The sequence below is a fragment of the Nicotiana tabacum genome, chromosome 3 (genome assembly GCF_000715075.1).
Source record: "Nicotiana tabacum cultivar K326 chromosome 3, ASM71507v2, whole genome shotgun sequence".
NCBI classification, from domain to species: domain Eukaryota; kingdom Viridiplantae; phylum Streptophyta; class Magnoliopsida; order Solanales; family Solanaceae; genus Nicotiana; species Nicotiana tabacum.
In genome coordinates this window covers 152,138,571-152,162,875 of record NC_134082.1, presented here as the reverse complement: position 1 = coordinate 152,162,875, position 24,305 = coordinate 152,138,571, and positions in this window count along the sequence as shown.

Below are 24,305 nucleotides of genomic sequence, written 5' to 3'. Positions count from 1 at the left end.
TTATTTTTTAATTTATTTCCTTTTTGTGTTTATTTTAAATTTGTTTTCTTTATAAATATTTATCTCCATTATTTTTTTATTTTTTATTTTTACTTTCTAATTTCTTTTTAAATTTTAAAAAATATCTTTTTATATATTATTTATTTATTATTTCTCTACCTTTACTTCTTGTGATTCCATATAATTGCTCGTATATTATATTTTCTTTATTTAGCGTAACTACGTTATTATTCTAGTTTTTGAAATTACTCATCCTAATATTAGACATAATGAGTCACTAACAAGCTGTGCATATAATGAGTGATGTCATTAAAATAGAGTTTCATTGTTGAATGAGGTTATAAACTTATTATGTTTCCTTATTTTAAGTTGTATTGGAACTTATTTTTATTATGTTGGAATTTGATATATGTTAAATTTTTTTTTTTGGGGGGGGTTTGGATTTTGAAATTGTGTTATATTTATGGTTCCAATTTACTTATTTTAGTAGTATTGGCTTGTTATTTCACATTGCATGTTGTTCATTTTTTAGTTAGAATTTAGAGAAAATGCATAAAGACCCCATTCAACTTGTCATGAAATATAATGTTATTTCACTAGATTTTTCCATTGAATTGAACACTGTTTTTTTCTTGGTTTTTATGTAATGCTTTTTTTCTGAATTTTCAGTGGGGAATGAATTGATATTTAGAATTCTTGAATTGAGGAGAAAAGATAGGAAGATGACAAGGACATATATAATGTGCTATGAAAATTAGATAGAGGAAAGACAGTTTGTTGAGTGTCGTCCATGTTAATTACGTGGCTTACTAATAAAGCGCGTGTTTCCCACTCAAATTAATATAGCTAGGCCAGCGCTTAGGAAGGAGTAAATAAATACAACTGTTTTAACAATAGTGGGGTGTTAGGACACCCGTAAAGTTTAGGGGTGTAAATAATTTTTCATGACAAGTTGAATGGTCTTTATTGATTAATTTTGTCGAATATTTGCATAATGTTATGACATTATATTTATAAATATTAATTTATTTTATCAAACATGCATTCCATGATATTCTTACAAAAAAAATATTTTTAGTTGTTATAGTTATTTAGATAAACATAGACGTGTAGCCTATATATTATATTTATTAAAAGAATTTCGTTTTATTCAAATCTAGCTATAGTGTTTCAAAGAACTATACAACAACAACAACAACAACAACGACCCAGTATAATCCCACAAGTGGGGTCTGGGAGGGTAATATGTACGCAGACCTTACCCCTACCCCGAAGGGTAGAGAGGCTATTTCCAGGAGACCCTCAGCTCAAAAAAGCAATAGGAGATGATATATTAGTACCATAAAAATGCGTAATAAAATAACCACAATATAAGAGATATTAAATACAGAATACGAAATACGAAATACGAAATATATGGCTGGTATAGTAAAACTAGCAAGTAAAGCCCTACATCAATAGACAACCAATGACATTCTTAGTCTAACTCCTTGTAAGCACGTGATTTTTGCTCTATACGAGAATTACTCCCAAAAAATTCAAAATAAAATGATTTTCCTTGGTGTGCAATTTTGAGAATTTTGTGACATTTTTGGATAATTATTTGTATTTGTCTGTGCATGTTTATTTGTTAAATTAATAAAAAATACAAAAATATGTCACATTTTGCATGTAGGATTTAATTATACAATTGTTAGTAATTAAGTTTGTTTTACAAAAATTGAAAATTACAAAAAATAGGCATCTTTTGCATTTTTAGCATTTAATGTCCAATTGTACAATTTTATGCTTAATTATTACCTAATTGTGTGTTAATTGTTATTGGGAGTTAATTTGCGCTTTTATAACTTAATTTAGTTCTTAATAATAATTTAAGTATTTTTATAATTTAGTTTTAGAAAAATAAAGGAAGAAAAAAGGGCAAAAATACAAAGAAAAATCGGATTGGGCCACTTCTTCAATTTCAAGCCACAGGCCCAAAAAATGGTCCAACCTTCCCTATGACCCGGTCCATTCCAAACCGGGTCGACCCAGTCCAGTACCAACAACCCAACTCCCCCTCTTCATTTTCATTTTTCATTTTTACAAAACAAAAACAAAAAAAAACCTAGACTAAACTCACCCCCCCTCTCTTTCTCTCTTCTCCTTCTTCTCCAAAAGAGCTCAAAGCCCCTCCCATGGCTGCCCCTCTCTCATTCCCTTCATCCCCATGCCACACACACAACCACGTCGACAACACACACACACACACACACAACCACGGCGACGTAACACACACACCCGCGGCTTCACCAACATGAACGACTCCTCCTTCCTCCTCCTCGCGTCCAGCCGCTACTGCTGCTGCGTTTTCTGCTTCATCTTCCTCGTCAACGACCAGCTGCATCTTCTTCGTCGCGCGGACTGCCATGGCTGCCTCACCTCGCCTCCCAGCTCCTCCGTGCCGTTGCTACTGCCCGTCTGCTGCGCTGCTGCCTGCCGCTGCTGCCTTCGTACTGCTGCTCATGGCAGCTTCGTGTTGCTGCCCGTTGCATCTTCTCCTTCGTATTGCTGCTACTGTTTTGTGTTGCTGCTCCTTCATCTTCGTTTTTTTTCCGCCATGGCTGCCATCGCAGCTTGTCGCTTCGTCATCTTCAAGTTCGTTTATGTCAAAGTTTCGTTGGTTTCGTTTAAAGTTCGTTCGAGTTCGTCGGTGGTCATTTACGGTTAGTTGTTCTAAGTTTATTTTCGTCCGTAATTTGTTTGATATTTTCAAATTTGGAATTAGTATAAGTTTGCTTTAAAAATTGTTAGTTTAATTATATTGTTATTAGATTTAAGTTGAAGTTCAATTAATTATTAAATTATTTTTCATTTTGTTTTATTAATTTTAAGAGGATTTAGTTTTAATATAGAAAAGTGTTAGCTTAAATCATTTGAATCCGTTGTTTGTTGTTAATATAGATTTAATTCGTATTCATTTTTTTTTTGAAGTTCGTTTTTAATTCAGTGATTTAATGTGAAGTTATGTTTTGGTTTTTAATTTTTGGATCATGTATCTTTGTTATAATTTTGTTGGATTTAATTTAAAAAGATTAATTGATTATTTGAAGATTAGTGATTTGAATATGTTTATTTGTTTTGTTTAAGTTTAATTCGAAGTTGAATAAAGCTTGTTTGTTATTGTTGTTGAATCTTTTCATTTATGTTCATACTTTGTTGGATTAATCTTGAATCCGAAATTAGTATAGTTTGATCTTCTTGTTTGTTGATTATCATTTTTTATTTCTTCAGTTTGCTTCATGATTTTGTTTAGTTTTAATATAGGAATTGTTGGTTGTAAAGTTGTTAGATTTTAAATTCAAATGATTATTGAATTTAGAAATATGAATATATTTATTTGTTGTTGTTGTTGTTGAATCTGAAAGTAGGTTTGTTTGTTGTTAAAGATGTTGTTCAATCAAGATAATTTTAGTTGTTTCTTTGTTGTTCATCATTTAGTTTGAATTTGTTGTTGAACATTGTTAGAAATTGATCATATTGGCTATATTTTGGTTAAGATTGATTAGGTGAATTGGTTATAGCTGATGGGGTAGTTTGGTAATTTGCAGTACGTTCAGGGGTAAAATGGTAATTGCAATAAGGTCGGAGGGGTAGTTTGGGAATTGAACATTTTGAATAATTCTTTATGTTAAGCATGGGGGACAAAAGGTAATGGGGTGTAGGTGATATAATTGTTTAATATAATGGGGGACAAGACATAATGTAGTGGAGGGGAATATGGTAATTGTTTATGATAAGCATGGGGGACAAGATGTAATGGGGTGGGGTTGATATATTTGTTTAATTTAGTGGGATTAAAATGGGGATGAGTGAGAAGATAATGGGTTTGGTAGGAGAAAATAATTATTTTATTAATTAATTAAAGTGTTTGGGATGTGATATATATAGGAGGCTTGATCAGATTTTAGGAGAGAAACAGATAGAGAAAGAGAGAGAGAAAAAAAGCTAAATATTTAAGAGAGAAAGAAAAAATCCGAAAAATATTAAAACTTTCAAGAAAGAAAAAGAAAAGAAAAAAAATACAAATAAAAAGAGCTGAAAATTAGAAGAGAGAGTAGTACACACCTGATAAATATTTTGATATACGGGTTTAGAAATTAAGGGTTAAACATTAATTAGCCTTTCAAATCTGAAAATTCCTTTGGTTTCTGTCCGTTGTTTGTTGACAGTGTTTCTGGATTTTATTTTGATTTTCAAATCTGTCACTGGGATTTCTGTTGATTGGATTGCTGGTTATTATTGTTGTTGTTGTGTTACGTACTGCGTGACTGACTTTCTTCTTCTTATATTGGCAATACCAGGTACACAACTGTAATTTTGGCCTTTTGTAAGCTGAAATGAAGAATGGAAGTTTAAATTTTTAATTTAGTTTTTTTTATTAATTGCATTTAGGTTATTTCATGTATTATTATTCTGTAAATCACCGTCGTTTGGCATAATTAGGCATATTGTAGCGATGTATTAAATAGTGCTTTGCTTCAACCTGATTATTAGGTAGTATATATTTAAGCATGTTCATTACTAATTAAACTGTCAAATAATAAAAATAGAAGAAAATAACGTAAAAATGGCTTTATTAAATCAGTTTGGCAAAATTGATTAAATTCCTTATTCATAAGGGTTTTAGTATCGCCAACGTTAAGCTAATCGGAATCATGTAGCTGAATTCGGTTAAAACATGAATTAATTTTACGAATCAAGTATTAGGACATGATTTGAATTAAAACAAGGTTAGTTAAGGTTAAATTATTTAATTTTTAGAAATACGGTTTAGTAATCAAGATTATTTCTAATTTTCAGTATTTGTAAACAATTAATTTCAATAGCTCAAGTCATCTAACAATATGATTTTAATTGACTATGGGATAATTAGTTTTTTTAAAAAAAAAATTATTTGACAATTCCATGCTGTATTTATAATTATAATTTTAGTAATATTACTTTCCGTTAATATTTGTTTTAAACTAGTATTTAATATGTTATTTTTAAGTATGTAGAGATTGATTTTATATTAGTAATAATAAAAAGTAGTCATTAAAAGATATTCATAAAATAAGGGAGGATTTCGCTAAAAATAAATAAATAAAAATAATACAAAAATTTGCAGGGTCCTCCAATCTTATTTATTTATTTTTTTTAAAAAAAATATTTAGATTCCGGGATGGGCCATTTAGTAAATTTCACAGTCCTACCTAATAGTTTAATAACGCGTAGTATTTTGGCGCATATTTAATATAGTTATTTTCTTAAATACGAGTGTGTATTTATGTAACCCAAATCCCGATCTTGACGAAGTCAAAAATGCGTCAACAAATCACGTGTACACTGGTTGTGACGTGGTCCGAGATGCTTTTTATTTCACGACGTTGCAATTCTTGTATAAAATAATAATAAGAATAATGATAAAAGCGGTTTAATGCTAAATTTGCACATGAGCTCATAATTGTATAAAAATCAGATATTTAAGCCAAATATGACAGTTGAGCGACCGTGCTAGAACCACGGAACTCGGGAATGCCTAACACCTTCTCCCGGGTTAACAGAATTCTTTATCCGGATTTCTGGTTCGCGGTCTGTAATACAAAGTCATTCTTTTTCTCGATTCAGGATTAAATTGGTGACTTGTGACACCCTAAATCTCCCAAGTGGCGACTCTGAAATAAATAAACAAATCCCGTTTCGATTGTCCTTTAATTGGAAAAAACTCCCTTGTACCCTCGCGGTGCCGGAAAAAGGAGGTGTGACAGCTCTGACGACTCTGCTGGGGAACTGGTGACCCAGAACCTCCGGTTCAGGGTTAGAAATTCGAGCTTGATAAATTGTTATATTTTGGCTTTATTATCTGATATTCTCGTATGATTTGTGCATAATATGCAAAATGATGCTTTTACTGCTTTGATATTATTTGAACTGTACATATAAACTGTGCTGAAACCTTCTCTTCTTACCTCCGGGGATGTGCTTACTGGTTAAGACTCCCTATTCTGTTAGTGTCATACCCTAAAATAAAAGAGGCTCGGAAAGTTTCTAAGCCGGCTGGCCTTTTGGTTCCCGGAAAGGAACTCCTTCCTCAACTCGAGTTGTCCGCTCGGGTACACTGTCTAGAACATAGACCCAGGTTTTGACATAGAATAACGTGACTTCATGCCGGATCCCTAGTAGGAACGCTTATTTGCATCATGTTGCATTTTGACTTATGGGGCTCAACACAGGGGTTGGGTCCGTCTAGGACTAGCAACCTGAAATAGAAAAAGACCATCCTGCTGCATCCTGTTTGATTTGCATATTTATTTGCTTCAGATCTGCATGCTGACCGGCTTCTGAAATCATCAATTTTTAAGATAAATTGTGAAAAAAAGAAGAGAAAAATAGCAGTGTAGGGAGATAACTACTTTTTAGAAAAATAAAACCAAAAGTTCAAAAAGTATCAAAACCCTGCCAAAATTTTGAAAAATAAAAATAAAAATGTTTTTTTTTTAGTTTAATTTATTTGAAAAAAAAAAGAAAAAGAAAGGAGTTTTGTTTACAAGTTTAGTTTATGTCTGCGCCAGTTTGATTCTCACAGGACGTGAGATACGTAGGCAACCCTCTTCGGGTCCAACCTCCCATTTTGTAAAAAATCGAAAAAATATATGTCAAAATTTTAATTTTCTGTCACAGAGTCGGGTGATGCCGTTTTTATCAAAAGCCGAATGCTCCCAAAAGGAACGCCGGAAGGCTGACTTTGTATAAATGGCCACTTCTATCATTTTTTTTAACTCGCACAAACTTAAAATCTTCGTCCCTGAAGTGCTGAAAGGTCGTGTTCGGAAGATCTATTTTTTTAGGAAAATAATCAAATCATTTTGAGTCAAATAAATTTTCTTTTGTTTAATCATATTAATAAATGTGCAGAATGAGCACGATTCAGAATGAACCTTTTTCAATCATGAATAAAATTCCCCTCCAGTTGCGGCTATGATGGAGTGATTTAGGCAAAGAAGGGCATGACGAAATCAAGAAACATTTGAAAGGTCTCACGAGTTTGTTGGACATCAGGCCTCGAGGAGATATTATAAGGGCCCTAGTCCCTTACTGGGACCATGCGCACAATGTCTTCCATTTCTCGGACTTTGAACTCACCCCAACTTTAGAGGAAATAGCAGGGTACATCGGCAGTACTGAGGTTCCGTTGAGGCATAAGTACCTGGTTGCTCCAAGAGTCGTAGCAGTGCACCGGTTTCTGGATTCGTTAAAGATAGTCAGAACAATCCATAACCCTGATTTGACAAAAGGTTTTTGCACTCTGAGCTTCATATACCAAAGATATGGCCACATAGGAGGATTCGACAAGCCAGAAAACAAGTTGTGCAGCAAAAGTAACCGTCGAAAGTGGGACGAACATAGACGAGTTGCTTTCATGATAACCTTCTTAGGGCTTTTAATTTTTCCGAGAAAAGACGGGAATATTGACATAAAGATAGTTGGGGTCGACAATACTTTGCTCACTCAAAAAGATAGCACGCTGGCACCGATGATTGTATCTGATATGTTCCGAGCTCTCACGGCCTGCAAAGCCGGAGGAAACTTTTTTGAAGGTTGTAACTTGTTATTGCAAATGTGGATGACCGAACACCTATGTCACCGAGCCCAGTTCCTAAGCCATGGGTCTTCTGAAAAGACATGCATAGAGGAGTTCTACACCATAATTAATGAGGCCCGCCTACCTGAAGGAGTCTCGGTATGGACTTCATATTTCCGGACCGTCAACGCTAGTCAAATACATTGGACACTGGGATGGTTACCGATCGACGAATTCATATACATGCCAGCAGCTAGACCCCATTTTCTCTTAATGGGACTTAAGAGCATTCAACCTTATGCGCCGTATCGGATTTTGAGGCAACTTGGGAGATGTCAGATAGTGCCCAAAGATGAGGATTTAAGCACCCAGGTAATTGAGATCAGTTCCGATGGTCAGTTTCCAGAAGTGAGGGTCTGCCAGATTTGGAGCCAATGTCAATACTTAGAGGCAAATACTTGTGTGTTGAATCAAGCAATAGAGGAAGTTTTACCTGGATATCAGGCTTGGTACAAAGGGGAAATGTCGTCTTGAAGGCCGGCTAAAAGACCTCACCTTCAAGAGTTTGCCAAATCTTCACAAGAACATTGGGACCGGTTGGCCAAAGAGCGGGAATATCTTGCCAAAATAGGCAAGCTAAAACAACAGATTAAGGATCTACAATTTAAGAACAAAGTGCAGGTTGCTGCCGACAAGGGAAAAAAGAACAGATTAGACAGATAAAGCGAGAACCTCAAAGCTCAGATCCGGAGGATGAAAATGGATGCCAACAACCAACTGAGAATCCGGGCTGATACGAGGTTGATAGCAGATTTAAGGAGTCAGGTCAGCAAAAGCCGAGAAGACTTGGAGAGATCTGAGGCTTGTATAGCAAGAATGCGGGTCAGGTGGGCAAAAGTTAGAGCAGCGCGGAGAGAGCACCTATGGCAAGTGAAAAGGGACTACGAAATGAGTGTTACAACATTGAGAGAAATAAACTCCATTCTCAATAATCGGGTCCTTAAACAAGCCCGGGATGCTAGAACAGATAGGGAACGCTGCTATGAGTCAATAGCCCGAATGGAAGAACAGATGGAGAGGTTCCAAGATCAGCTCATTGACAATACTCGAATATTGGGACTAAAGAATCAACGAATAGAACAGTTGTGCATAGAAAGGGATAGAATCAGGGGTAGGATCAATGAGATTGGGCGCTACATCACCACGAAGTGCCTAACATGTGAAGAAAATGCCCCGTGATATCCTTTTTGCCTCAGTCATGGGTTATGTCCACCGGATCATGGAGGAACTAAAAAGCTTGCAAAGAAGTCTGGCATCAAAGCCCGCGGAAAGGCCGAACGATGCCTCGCGGGCACCAAAATCCAAAGCTTTAATGTATCCCTAGTTCAATCTTGCACTTGTTTGTTTTTCAGAGTCTGTTGTCTGCCCTTATGTTCTCTTCAAACATTCTTAAAAAGAAAAGTATGGAGTCTGTATTTTTGTTTGTTTTTTATGGCTTGTAATAGCATATTTGAATAATAAAAGTTATAATTGAGTCTTTATTTTTATGGCACGAACTACGCTTGGTCTGATTCGTGCGGGGTCACGATACGTAGGCAATCTCTATAGGATTCGACCGTAATTATGAAAAAAAAAAGAAAATAAATAAAAATATATATATATATATTTGTCAGAACAAAATAAGCCGGGATGATGCATGCGGTCAGAGCAAAAGCATGTTAGAAATGATTAACTGCCTAAGAGCATTGCATCCCCCCAACGTGCAATTACAATATCTGTTAAGACTCTAACACTAACAAGTTTGTTGTTTTTCCAATCATATCAGTTAGTTATTAAAGCGTACTGGCACCGTACCATTATCAAACAAGATCGAAAGGTCCTATACCAGAAAGCATGACTGGATCAGACAACAGTATTGAGTCGGAAAAGACGGCAAATCAGATGCTGAAGGAAGCCATGGAAAAAATGGAAAAATGAGGCTGGAAATGAATGAAATGCAGATAGCCTTGGCTAGAGCCCAAAAGGGGCAGGAACTACCTGTTACTCCTACTCTCCAACCAGGACACACGCCAGAATATCCCTCTCCCGGTCCTTCAACAAGTTTCCCAAGCCCTCACTATTATCAGGGAAGAGAGGCTTATGATCCCCAAGCTCCACCACCCAATCAAAACCCTCCTCCACTAAATGTTCCCGTCTTTGTGGCACCTCCCCCAGCCCCATTGCACAGATCATCCAGTGAGCCACTATTTCAGGCTCACGACACACAATATTACCCCCTAAACTCACATTCAAAGCACCCGAGCCACATACCTATAATCCCCACTTTGAGGTCCCGACAGAGATTGAAAAGACGGCTAAGAGCCCAGAGCAGGACGAGGTGATGCGAAAATTTAAAAGCCTGGAGCAGTCCTTCAGGAACATACACGGGTTAGGCAACCAGGTCAGCGTGGCCTACAAGGATCTATGCCCTTTCCCTGACGTTCAATTACCAGCAGGGTTCAAAATGCCCAAGTTCGATTTATACAAAGGGCATGACGATCCTATGGCACATCTACGGGGTTTTTGTAGCAAAATGAGGGGAGCAGGGGGAAAAGATGAGCTGCTGATAGCTTACTTTGGCCAGAGTTTGAGCGGGTCGGCATTGGAGTGTTATACAAGACAAGATCCGAGCAGGTGGTACACTTGGGATGACTTGGCACAGGCTTTCGCAGGACACTTCTAATACAACCTTGAGATAGTCCCAGACCGTCTCGCATTGCTAAAGCTTGAGAAGAAACCCGGGGAGAGCTTCAGGGAATTTGGGTTCCGATGGAGAGAGCAGGCAGCCAGAGTTGATCCTCCAATGAGAGAGGGAGAAATGGTAGATTACTTTCTACAAACTCTCGAGCCAACTTACTTCGGTCACTTGGTGACCTCAGTTGGTAAATCATTCAATGAAGTGGTGAAAATGGGAAGCATGATAGAAGAGGGACTTAAGTCCAATAAGATCCTGAGTTACTCGGCGATTAAGGCAACAACTCAGGCCATTCAGAGCGGCACGGGAGGTGCGCTCGGAAAGAAAAGGAGAGAGGAGGTCACAACAGTAGAGGAGGGCAATTGGTCCAGATCTAAAGGCCCTTCCCCTCATTAACAATTCAAACCCCATCATCTAAACTACCCACACAATCCATACAACCCTCCACAACCCTACTACCCACCACATGAACAACATTTTTCCATACATCACGCCCAAACTTATACCCAGCCTCCGGTTCATCCGCAATGGCGTGTACCGGCTCCCCAACATACATATCCACCTCCACAAAGCACATATCCACCACCGAGGGCCTACAGGAATCTTTCAGGGCCAGGCTTCCGCGGGAATCAGGCTTTCCGAAATGAAAGGATACAGAAGCCAAGAACATTCACTCCGTTGGGAGAAAACTATACTACTCTGTTTCACAAGTTGAAGCAGATAGGCCTACTAAGTCCTGTTGAAACCAAATTGCCAAATCCTCTTCCCAGAAATCTGGACCATTCAGTGAGCTGTGAATATTATTCGGGTGCTCCCGGGCACGATACTAAGAAATGTTGGAAGCTAAAGACTGCTATACAAGATCTTATTGACACAAATAGGATCGAGGTTCAGGCACCAGGGGACCCCAACATCAATGAAAATCCATTACCGGTGCATCATGAAGCCCACATGATCGAATTAGTGCACGAGGGAGGGAAACAAAAAACACCCTCACAAACGGTAATGATGATTTGCGCCAGTACTAATGAAGAGTCGACCAGTGGAAAGGCAGTGGTACAGTCGGGAAAGGTATATGACAAGCCCTTTGTGATAGCAGGGAAAGGGTCATCTATTACTGAGAAGAGGCCAGAGTTGGTCAAAACAGTGTTGCATGGAGTGACAAACAAACCAAGGTTGGTAGTAAAAGGGGTCCATGTGGGACCAGTTGTTATCAAGTCGGTCATACAGTTGCCAATAACAAATGAGAAGGTTGTGCGATGTAGCTACAGCCAAGTGACGGTGACGCATAAGGGGAAGGAGGTTGTAGAAGGCATATGCGAGGCACAAGGGTTAACTCGATCGGGAAGGTGTTTTGCTCCCTCAGAGTTGAGAAGAGTCAATCCTGAAACAATAAAGAAACCTGTAACAGAGGAGGAAGCAGAGGAATTTTTGAAGAAGATGAAGGCCCAGGATTACTCAATTATAGAGCAATTGAGAAAGACCTCAGCCTAGATTTCGTTGTTATCCTTGTTAATCCATTCCAACAATCACTGTCAGGCCTTAATAAAGATTCTGAACGAGGCCTATGTCCCGGACAAACTCTCAGTGAACCATTTGGAGAAAGTAGCGCACAAGATCTTTGAAGTAAACCGAGTGACATTCTCGGATGATGAGTTACCGCTAGAGGGTACTGAGCACAACAAAACACTCTATCTAACGGTAAAATGCGAAGAGTCGGTGGTTACTCGAGCATTAATTGATAACGGGTCAAGTGACAATATCTGTTCTTTGGCCACTCTCAATAAGCTAAAGGTTGCTGATGACAGGATCCGCCAGAATAGTGTCTGTGTCCTAGGTTTTGATGGAGGCGGCATTAACACAGTAGGTGATATCGTACTAGAACTAACCATTGGTCCAGTCGAGTTCACCATGGAATTTCAAGTAATAGATGTGCCAGTGTCGTACAATCTTTTGTTGGGGCGACCATGGATCCATGCAGCTAAGGCAGTACCTTCTACACTGCATCAAGTGGTCAAATTTAAATGGGATAGACAAGAGATTGTGATACACGGGGATGATGGCACACACGCCATCAGTGATGCTATTGTGCCCTTCATAGAAACCGACGATGATAAGGGCCCGTGGGTTTATCAGGTTTTTGATGCAGTCTCGGTAGACAAAATTTCTGAGGGCGAGGGCCTTCCACTTCCCAGAATCACAGCTGCAGCCTTCATGATAGCAGCAGAAATGTTGAATAATGGGTTTGTACCAGGGAAAGGTCTGGGGGTTGATCTGCAGGGAATGATCCAGCCAGTTTCCTTGCCCAAGAACCTGGAAACTTTTGGGTTGGGATTCAAACCTACCGCAGAGGATGTGAAGCGAGCCCGCAAATTGAAGAAAAGAGTTTGGGTCCTTCCTAAACCAGTCCCACGCCTGTCCAGGTCATTTGTCAAAGCATGGTGTAGAAAGTTGCCAGTCTCGGAAGCTCTTGGACCTCTGATGGGGTCAAACGGAGATTTGAATGAAAGTTGTGGAAGAATGTTTGTCGATGTCAACATGATAGAAGCTGGAGAGGGTTCTAGTAAGGCAGACATACAGTTTGTGGGTCCCAAAGTCAAGGTCAACAATTGGATGGCTACTCCTCTTCCTACTTGGAGGGAGTCTTGGTAGTTGATTCTGATTTTCCTTTTCTGTTTTCTGGATTATTCCAGGGCTGTAATCCAGATTTCTTTTTATCATATCAAATACAGTGAGAAACCTTGATTCAATAAAATGAAAAGTTTCTTCTTTATTATCTTAATTTTGTTTCTTTCATCTCTTTTTCTGAATAGTTCTTTTCATACTGGTTCTAATGACATGACATGCACAACGGATCTTCAACCTAGTCTAAAAGATCAATCTGATTCCGAATTAACCAAGCAAGAGGTTGATTATGATAATGAATCGGAATACGATGAGGATGAAGCATTCGAGGAGATAAACAGGGATTTGAGCCAGTTTGAAGAAAAATACAAACCCAACTGAAATGATACAGAAGCCATCAATTTAGGGGATGCCGGCGATATCAGAGAAACTAAAATAAGCATCCACATTGCACCAAATATCAGGGAGGAACTGATCAAAACACTTATTGAGTTTAAAGATGTTTTTGCATGGTCATATGATGACATGCCGGGGTTAAGCACAGATTTAGTGGTTCATAAATTGCCCACTGACCCGGCATGCCCTCCCATCAAGCAAAAATTAAGGAAGTTCAAAACGGATATGAGTGTGAAGATTAAAGAAGAAGTAACAAAGCAGCTGCAAGCAATTCGTGTCACTCGATATCCTGATTGGTTGGCTAATGTGGTGCCGGTACCAAAGAAAGATGGAAAGATCAGGGTGTGTGTCGATTACCGCAATCTGAATAGGGCAAGCCCTAAAGACAACTTTCCTTTACCCAACATCCATATCTTGATCGACAATTGTGCCGGACGTGAGATCGGATCTTTTGTGGATTGCTATGCTGGGTATCATCAGATTCTGATGGATGAGGAAGATGCGGAAAAGACAACCTTCATTACGCCGTGGGGAACTTATTGTTATCGGGTAATGCCATTTGGTTTGAAGAATGCTGGGGCGACATACATGAGAGCAATGACCACTGTGTTTCATGACATGATCCACAAAGAAATTGAAGTGTACGTAGACGATGTGATCATAAAGTCCAAGCATCAGGAAGACCACGTAGCAGACCTAAGGAAATTCTTTCAAAGACTTCGAAGGTATGATATTAAGCTCAACCCGGCCAAATGTGCATTTGGTGTTCCATCAGGGAAGCTTTTGGGGTTCATTGTCAGTCGGCGAGGTATTGAACTGGATCCGTCAAAGATCAAATCTATCCAAGAGTTGCGACCGCCGAAGAACAAGACAGAAGTAATGAGTCTGTTGGGAAGGTTGAATTACATCAACAGATTTATTGCTCAACTCACAGCAACCTGTGAACCCATTTTTTGGCTGTTAAAGAAGGATGCTGCAGTAGGATGGATGGCAGAATGCCAGGAGGCGTTCGGCCCGATCAAATAATATTTATCAAATCCACCTGTATTGGTTCCTCCTGAGCCGGGAAGACCGTTAATTCTTTATCTAACGGTCTTGGAGAATTCTTTTGGTTGCGTGTTGGGGCAACACGACATTACAGGAAGAAAAGAGCAAGTCATCTATTATCTCAGCAAGAAGTTTACAGTATATGAGGTTAAGTACACTCAACTCGAGAAGACATGTTGCGCCCTAACCTGGGTGGCCCAGAAGTTGAAACATTATTTATCCTCATATACTACTTATCTCATTTCCCGTCTGGATCCGTTAAAGTATATTTTCCAGAAGCCTATGCCCACAGGAAGGTTAGCAAAATGGCAAATACTACTCATGGAGTTTGACATCGTCTACGTGACGAGGACAACCATGAAGGCCCAAGCATTGGCAGATCACTTGGCTGAGAATCCGGTTGATGAAGAATATGAGCCGTTGAGGACGTATTTTCCTGACGAGGAAGTAATGAATATAGATGAGTTGAACTTACCTGAGGAACCAGGTTGGAAGCTTTTCTTTGATGGAGCCGCAAATGCGAAGGGAGTTGGAATAGGAGCAGTGCTTATTTCTGAAACAGGACATCATTACCCTGTTACAGCTCAACTGCGTTTCTACTGTACCAACAACATGGCTGAGTATGAAACATGCATTTTGGGTTTGCGATTAGCGGCAGACATGGATGTCTAGGACGTCTTGGTCTTGGGGGACTCGGACCTCCTGGTGCATCAAATTCAGGGTGAATGGGAAACACGGGATTTGAAGCTCATACCATATCGACAATGTTTTCACGATCTGAGCAAATGATTTCGATCAGTGGAGTTCAGACACATCCCAAGAGTTCACAATGAGGTTGCTGATGCATTGGCCACTTTAGCATCAATGTTGCATCACCCAAACAAAATTCATGTTGACCCGTTACACATCCAGGTTCGTGATCAGCATGCGTATTGCAACATGATAGAGGAAGAAGTGGAAGGCGAGCCATGGTTTTATGACGTCAAAGAGTACCTCAGGATGGGGATATACCCGGATCAGGCCACCGGAGATAAAAAAAGAGCCATTTGGCGATTATCAAATAGTTTCTTCCTCAGTGGAGGAGTGTTGTACAAAAGAACCCCAGATTTAGGATTGTTGAGATGTATAGACACTAGTCAAGCCACGACGGTTATGACTGAGGTACATGCTGGAGTTTGTGGGGCCCATATGAGCGGATATGTATTGGCGAAGAAGATTCTTCGAGCAGGGTATTATTGGCTCACTATGGAGCATGATTGTATCAATTTCGTGCGGAAATGCCATTAGTGTCAGATATACGGAGATCTGATTCATTCTCCACCAACGAAATTGCACACAATGTCAGCACCATGCCCATTTGTGGCATGGGGCATGGATGTCATTGGGCCTATTGAGCCGGCAGCTTCGAACGGTCACAGGTTCATTCTGGTAGCCATCGACTATTTTACTAAGTGGGTTGAAGCCAAAACTCTCAAGTCAGTAACCAAGAAGGCAGTAGTGGATTTTGCCCATTCCCATATCATCTGTAGATTTGGGATCCCGAAAGTGATAATCACGGACAATGGTGCTAATCTTAACAGCAATTTGATGAGAGAAGTATGTGAACAGTTTAAGATTACACACCGTAATTCCACCCCTTATCGTCCCAAGGCGAATGGAGCTGTTTAAGCGGCCAACAAGAACATCAAGAAGATACTGAGAAAGATGGTAGAAGGATCCAGGCAATGGCATGAAAAATTACCATTTGCATTGTTGGGTTATCGCACTACCGTTCGGACATCATTAGGTGCAACCCCTTATTTGTTGGTATATGGAACTAAAGCAGTAATACCTACGGAAGTGGAAATTCCATCCCTTCGGATTGTCGCCGAGGCTGAGATTGATGATGATGAGTGGGTCAAAACCCGTTTGGAACAGTTGAGCTTGATTGATGAAAAGAGATTGGTAGCTGTGTGTCATGGCCAATTATATCAAAGGAGAATGGCAAGAGTCTACAACAAGAGGGTGCGCCCCAGAAAATTTGAAGTGGGGCAACAAGTGTTGAAACGAATCCTGCCACACCAAGCAGAAGCAAAGGGCAAGTTCGCCCCAAATTGGCAAGGACCATTCATTGTAACCAGAGTGTTGTCCAATGGTGCTTTATGTTTAACGGATATCGAAGGGAAATGCGTCGACATGACTATCAATTCCGACGCAGTTAAAAGATATTATGTATGATTCCTTTTGATTGTAATTATTGTTTGTTAGTGCTTGGCATTTATCGGAGAATGAAAGGACGGAGGCAATTCTTTCTTCTATCCAAACACTTTATCCTTTGCTTCCCCTTTTGAGCCTTATTTATTCTTTCATATCCCTCTTTTGGAATCAACAATTGAAAAATAGAGAAAAAATGATAATAAAACAAAAGAAAGGTTACATGAAAAAAGGTCAGGAGTTGGGAACTACGTTTGACCTGATTCCTCAAAGAAGGATACGTAGGCGCCTCACGGCTCGATCATAGTGGTCTAAAAAAAAATCCCCAAGCAAGAAAACTGGGGGCAGAAGTTTATGTTTGTAATTTTGGAAAGAAAGTTTGATTCCGAGAGTTGTAATGTTTCACCCATCAAAGTTATTTTTGAATTTTTGATAGCTTTTTCTTTTAGCCATACACAAAAAACCATATTGATGTCCAAAAAAGACCTCCCGATCAGTATTTGAGAAGTGCCAAGTTCATGCACGTAGAACTCGGGAACAACACTCTGATCCACAGCAGAGAAGAGGATCATAAACTGGAAATGAACTGATAGCCGAAAGAATCCCCAACAAGGAGCGTCATATCGACAAATGCTCCAGTCCCCAACTGAAAAATAAAATAAAATGAGAGAGTCTTATTGGTGAAAACCTTCACAGGCACCATGAGGCGATAGGAGTTGAGAGAAATGAGAGAGTCTTATTAGTGAAAACCCCTCGAAGGGCACTATGAGGCGACGAGGCGAGATTGGCGGAAAAGGTCCACATTTGGCAAAAGTTGAGTATTTATTTATCCCCAACGAGATGAGGCCATCCGAAAGATTGATTGATACAAATAGACTGGTTTGATCGATCCGGAATGCATGACATGATCGTTGGGATTGGTTATATCATTCAGATAAGTTCTTTCCTTTTCTTTTTCCCCAGCGTCTGCTCAGAAAGACTTCTTTTCTATCTTTAAAATTATCACTCTTTCATTTCTTAATTTAAAAGATTTTATTTCCCCAGCCGTTTATCTTTGAAAAGGATTTCAGAGTTTACTACCAATTGACAAAATGGTGAAAGGCGAAATGCGAAAAGGACAAGCCAAAGATAAGGCGACAAAGCGAAAGGAAGTTTGTCGCAAGACCAAATGATGAATGGGTCTAGATCCCAAGAGGCCCAAATTTCCAAGGGAAGTTATGGATCAAATTCCAAGATGGTCGGACGACACAGAGCGTGAAAGGAAGAGAAACGACAACCATCCCCGGCGGGAATATCAGCCCCAACAATCAATATTCTCCCCAACAAGCTTTATAGCAATGCAAGGAAAAGAAAAGGGAAAAGCCATCCTCAGCAGAAATGGCACGACCACTCGCCCCATTTTAAACTAATAAATTTTTCTTTGATTTGAAACAGGGAAAGGAAATATTATTGACCGCAGGGAGACAGGGTCACAGAGAGGATCATCAAACTGGGGCAGAAAATTTTCTCTCATTACGAAAATTTTCTTAAAATCAGATAGTCATTTGGGAAAGAGAAAAAATAACACAAGTGTTGAAGAAAAAAAATCCCCAACAGTATACGAGAAGAGAGATACAAGTTTTAAGAAAAAAGCAATCTTGGAAGAAGCAAGATAATCAATATCATCCCCAATATTGTTAAAAGGAGAAAGATAATTCCCCAGCAGTGTTATTCCCGGCAGGTTTCAGGGAAGTGAAAGCACTAGCTTTAAAGGAAATAGTCTTTAAGGAAGAAAAATGACACACTGATGAAATAAAATAGCGGTGTTATCCCCAACAATTTTCAGAGGAATAAAACACCAATTTTGAAGGAAGCAGTTGAAGAAGTCAGGAGCCCGCCTGTAGAACGGAGGTCGTTATATTTAAGTTGAAGAAGTCAGGAGCCCGCCTGGAGAATGGAGGCTCAATTATTTTGAGAAAGTTGGAGAAGTCAGGAGTCCGCCTGGAGAATGGAGGCTGAATTATTTTCAAAGTTGGAGAAGTCAGGAGCCCGCCTGGAGAATGGAGGTGTTGAAATTTTGGGGAAGTTGTTGCAGTTAGGAGCCCGCCTGTAGAACGGAGGTCGTTATATTTAAGTTGAAGAAGTCAGGAGCCCGCCTGGAGAATGGAGGCTGAATTATTTTCAAAGTTGGAAAAGTCAGGAGCCTGCCTGGAGAATGGAGGTGTTAAAATTTTGGGGAAGTTGTTGAAGTCAGGAGCCCGCCTGTAGAACGGAGGTCGTTATATTTAAGTTGAAGAAGTCAGGAGCCCGCCTGGAGAATGGAGGCTGAATTATTTTGAGAAAGTTGGAGAAGTCAGGAGCCCGCCTGGAGAATGGAGGTTGGATTATTTTCAAAGTTGGAAAAGTCAGGAGCCCGCCTGGAGAATGGAGGTGTTAAAAATTTGGGGAAGTTGTTGAAGTCAGGAGCCCGCCTGTAAAACGGAGGTCGTTATATTTAAGTTGAAGAAGTCAGGAGCCCGCCTGGAGAATGGAGGCTGAATTATTTTGAGAAAGTTGGAGAAGTCAGGAGCCCGCCTGGAGAATGGAGGCTGAATAATTTTCAAAGTTGGAAAAGTCAGGAGCCCGCCTGGAGAATGGAGGTGTTAAAATTTTGGGGAAGTTGTTGAAGTCAGGAGTCCGCCTGTAGAACGGAGGTCGTTATATTTAAGTTGAAGAAGTCAGGAGCCCGCCTGGAGAATGGAGGCTTAATTATTTTGAGAAAGTTGGAGAAGTCAGGAGCCCGCCTGGAGAATGGAGGCTGAATTATTTTCAAAGTTGGAAAAGTCAGGAGCCCGCCTGGAGAATGGAAGTGTTAAAATTTTGGGGAAGTTGTTGAAGTCAAGAGCCCTCCTGTAGAATGGAGGTCGTTATATTTAAGTTGAAGAAGTCAGGAGCCCGCCTGGAGAATAGAGGCTGAATTATTTTGAGAAAGTTGGAGAAGTCAGGAGCCCGCCTGGAGAATAGAGGCTAAATTATTTTCAAAGTTGGAGAAGTCAGGAGCCCGCCTGGAGAATGGAGGCTGAATTATTTTCAAAGTTGGAGAAGAAAGGAGCCCGCCTGGAGAATGGAGGTGTTAAAATTTTGAGGAAGTTGTTGAAGTCAGGAGCCCGCCTGCAGAACAGAGGAGTACATTTCAAGATCAAATAGAAGTCAGTAATGAGGGGGAGTACAACAAAGATCCCCAGCATAACAATCTTTAATGTAGGAAGCAGTGTCCCCAGCAGACAGAACGAAATAATAAAACTTATGCTCAAAAAGGCAAAAGGCCAGTGTCATCCCCAGCAGTTTTCAAAAGAAAGGCACCAGAGGGAACACAAGCCGACAAGAAAGCATGGAAACCAGAGAAAGGGAAAGACAGATAAGATTTTGTAATTCTTACTTTAGTATAGCTTCTTATTTTCTTTTAGCACGGTGTAATAAGGAGATCAGTAAGCAGTAGCAACAGCACACATCAGCAGTAATAACCAAGTTATAGTTCCATGGTAGTCCCAGCTACCAAAACTTCCCGAACTATATTGACCTGATTCCTGTTTAGCCCAGGATATGTAGGAAACCTCTAAAGCAAAGGTTCGGTCAAATTTTTATTTTTTTTTTCAAAATAAAAATAAAAAAATGCTTCATACAGAGTACTCGGATGGGCAAAAATCGCTCACTTTATCTTTGCACGAAAACCCTTCGTGTCTTCGGGCAAAGAGGGGCAGCTGTAAGCACGTGATTTTTGCCCTATATGAGAATTACTCCCAAAAAATTCAAAATAAAATGATTTTCCTTGGTGTGCAATTTTGAGAACTTTGTGACATTTTTGGATAATTATTTGTATTTGTCTGTGCATGTTTATTTGTTAAATTAATAAAAAATACAAAAATATGTCACATTTTGCATGTAGGATTTAATTATACAATTGTTAGTAATTAAGTTTGTTCTACAAAAATTGAAAATTACAAAAAATAGGCATCTTTTGCATTTTTAGCATTTAATGTCCAATTGTACAATTTTATGCTTAATTATTACCTAATTATGTGTTAATTGTTATTGGGAGTTAATTTGCGCTTTTATAACTTAATTTAGTTCTTAATAATAATTTAAGTATTTTTATAATTTAATTTTAGAAAAATAAAGGAAGAAAAGAGGGCAAAAATACAAAGAAAAATCGGATTGGGTCACTTCTTCAATTTCAAGCCACATGCCCAAAAAATAGCCCAACCTTCCCTATGACCCGGTCCATTCCAAACCGGGTCGACCCAGTCCACTACCAACAACCCAACTCTCCCTCTTCATTTTCATTTTTCATTTTTACAAAAAAAAAAACAAAAAACCCTAGACTAAACTCATCCGCCCCCCCTCTTTTTCTCTCTTCTCCTTCTTCTCCAAAAGAGCTCAAAGCCCCTCCCATGGCTGCCCCTCTCTCATTCCCTTCATCCCCACGCCACACACGCAACCACGTCGACAACACACACACACACACACACACAACCACGGCGACGTAACACACACACACACCCGCGGCTTCACCAACATGAACGACTCCTCCTTCCTCCTCCTCGCGTCCAGCCGCTGCTGCTGCTGCTCACGCAGCTGCTGCTACGTTTTCTGCTTCATCTTCCTCGTCAACGACCAGCTGCGTCTTCTTCGTCGCGCGGACTGCCATGGCTGCCTCACCTCGCCTCCCAGCTCCTCCGTGCCGTTGCTGCTGCCCGTCTGCTGCACTGCTGCCTGCCGCCGCCGCTGCCTTCGTACTGCTGCTCATGGCAGCTTCGTGCTGCTGCCCGTTGCATCTTCTCCTTCGTATTGCTGCTACTGTTTTGTGCTGCTGCTCCTTCATCTTCGTTTTGTTTCCGCCATGGCTGCCATCGCAGCTTGTCGCTTCGTCATCTTCAAGTTCGTTTATGTCAAAGTTTCGTTGGTTTCGTTTAAAGTTCGTTCGAGTTCGTCGGTGGTCATTTACGGTTAGTTGTTCTAAGTTTATTTTCGTCCGTAATTTGTTTGATATTTTCAAATTTGGAATTAGTATAAGTTTGCTTTAAAAATTGTTAGTTTAATTATATTGTTATTAGATTTAAGTTGAAGTTCAATTAATTATTAAATTATTTTTTAGTTTGTTTTATTAATTTTAAGAGGATTTAGTTTTAATATAGAAAAGTGTTAGCTTAAATCATTTGAATTCGTTGTTTGTTGTTAATATAGATTTAATTCATTCATTTTTTTTTGAAGTTCGTTTTTAATTCAGTGATTTAATGTGAAGTTATGTTTTGGTTTTTAATTTTTGGATCATGTATCTTTGTTATAATTTTGTTGGATTTAATTTAAAAAGATTAATTGATTATTTGAAGATTAGTGATTTGAATATGTTTATTTATTTTGTTTAAGTTTAATTCGAAGTTGAATAAAGCTTGTTTGTTATTGTTGTTGAATCTTTTCATTTATGTTCATACTTTGTTGGATTGATCTTGAATCCGAAATTAGTATAGTTTGTTCTTCTTGTTTGTTGATTATCATTTTTTATTTCTTCAGTTTGCTTCATGATTTTGTTTAGTTTTAATATAGAAATTGTTGGTTGTAAAGTTGTTAGATTTTAAGTTCAAATGATTATTGATTTTAGAAATCTGAATATATTTGTTTGTTGTTGTTGTTGTTGAATCTGAAAGTAGGTTTGTTTGTTGTTAAAGATGTTGTTCAATCAAGATAATTTTAGTTGTTTCTTTGTTGTTCATCATTTAGTTTGAATTTGTTGTTGAACATTATTAGAAATTGATCATATTGGCTATATTTTGGTTAAGATTGATTAGGTGAATTGGTTATAGTTGATGGGGTAGTTTGGTAATTTGCAGTACGTTCAGGGGTAAAATGGTTATTGCAATAAGGTCGGAGGGGTAGTTTGGGAATTGAACATTTTGAATAATTCTTTATGTTAAGCATGGGGGACAAAAGGTAATGAGGTGTATGTGATATAATTGTTTATATAATGGGGGACAAGACATAATGTAGTGGAGGGGAATATGGTAATTGTTTATGATAAGCATGTGGGACAAGATGTAATGGGGTGAGGTTGATATATTTGTTTAATTTAGTGGGATTAAAATGGGGATGAGTGGGAAGATAATGGGTTTGGTAGGAGAAAATGGTTGTTTTATTAATTAATTAAAGGGTTTGGGATGTGATATATATAGAAGGCTTGATCAGATTTTAGGAGAGAAACAGATAGAGAAAGAGAGAGAAAAAAAAGCTGAATATTTAAGAGAGAAAGAAAAAATCCGAAAAATATTAAAACTTTCAAGAAAGAAAAAGAAAAGAAAAAAAATACAAATAAAAAGAGTTGGAAATTAGAAGAGAGAGTAGTACACACCTGATAAATATTCTGATATACGGGTTTAGAAATTAAGGGTTAAACATTAATTAGCCTTTCAAATCTGAAAATTCCCTTGGTTTCTGTCCGTTGTTTGTTGACAGTGTTTCTGGATTTTATTTTGATTTTCAAATCTGTCACTGAGATTTCTGTTGACTGGATTGTTGGTTATTATTGTTGTTGTTGTGTTACGTACTACGTGGCTGACTTTCTTCTTCTTATATTGGCAATACCAGGTACACAACTGTAATTTTGGCCTTTTGTAAGCTGAAATGAAGAATGGAAGTTTAAATTTTTAATTTAGTTTTTTTATTAATTGCATTTAGGTTATTTCATGTATTATTATTCTGTAAATCACCGTCGTTTGGCATAATTAGGCATATTGTAGTGATGTATTAAATAGTGCTTTGCTTCAACCTGATTATTAGGTAGTATATATTTAAGCATGTTCATTACTAATTAAACTGTCAAATAATAAAAATAGAAGAAAATAATGTAAAAATGGCTTTATTAAATCAGTTTGGCAAAATTGATTAAATTCCTTATTCATAAGGGTTTTAGTATCGCCAACGTTAAGTTAATCGGAATCATGTAGCTGAATTCAGTTAAAACATGAATTAATTTTGCGAATCAAGTATTAGGACATGATTTGAATTAAAACAAGGTTAGTTAAGGTTAAATTATTTAATTTTTAGAAATACGGTTTAGTAATCAAGATTATTTCTAATTTTCAGTATTTGTAAACAATTAATTTCAATAGCTCAAGTCATCTAACAATATGATTTTAATTGACTATGGGATAATTAGTTTTTTTTTTAAAAAAAAATTATTTGACAATTCCATGCTGTATTTATAATTATAATTTTAGTAATATTACTTTCCGTTAATATTTGTTTTAAACTAGTATTTAATATGTTATTTTTAAGTATGTAGAGATTGATTTTATATTAGTAATAATAAAAAGTAGTCATTAAAAGATATTCATAAAATAAGGGAGGATTTCGCTAAAAATAAATAAATAAAAATAATACAAAAATTTGCGGGATACTTTATTTTATTTTTTTTTTAAAAAAATATTTAGATTCCGGGATGGGCCATTTAGTAAATTTCACAGTCCTACCTAATAGTTTAATAACGCGTAGTATTTTGGCGCATATTTAATAAAGTTATTTTCTTAAATACGGGTGTGCATTTATGTAACCCAAATCCCGATCTTGACGAAGTCAAAATGCGTCAACAAATCACGTGTACACTGGTTGTGACGTGGTTCGAGATGCTTTTTCACGACGTTGCAATTCTTGTATAAAATAATAATAAGAATAATGATAAAAGCGGTTCAATGCTAA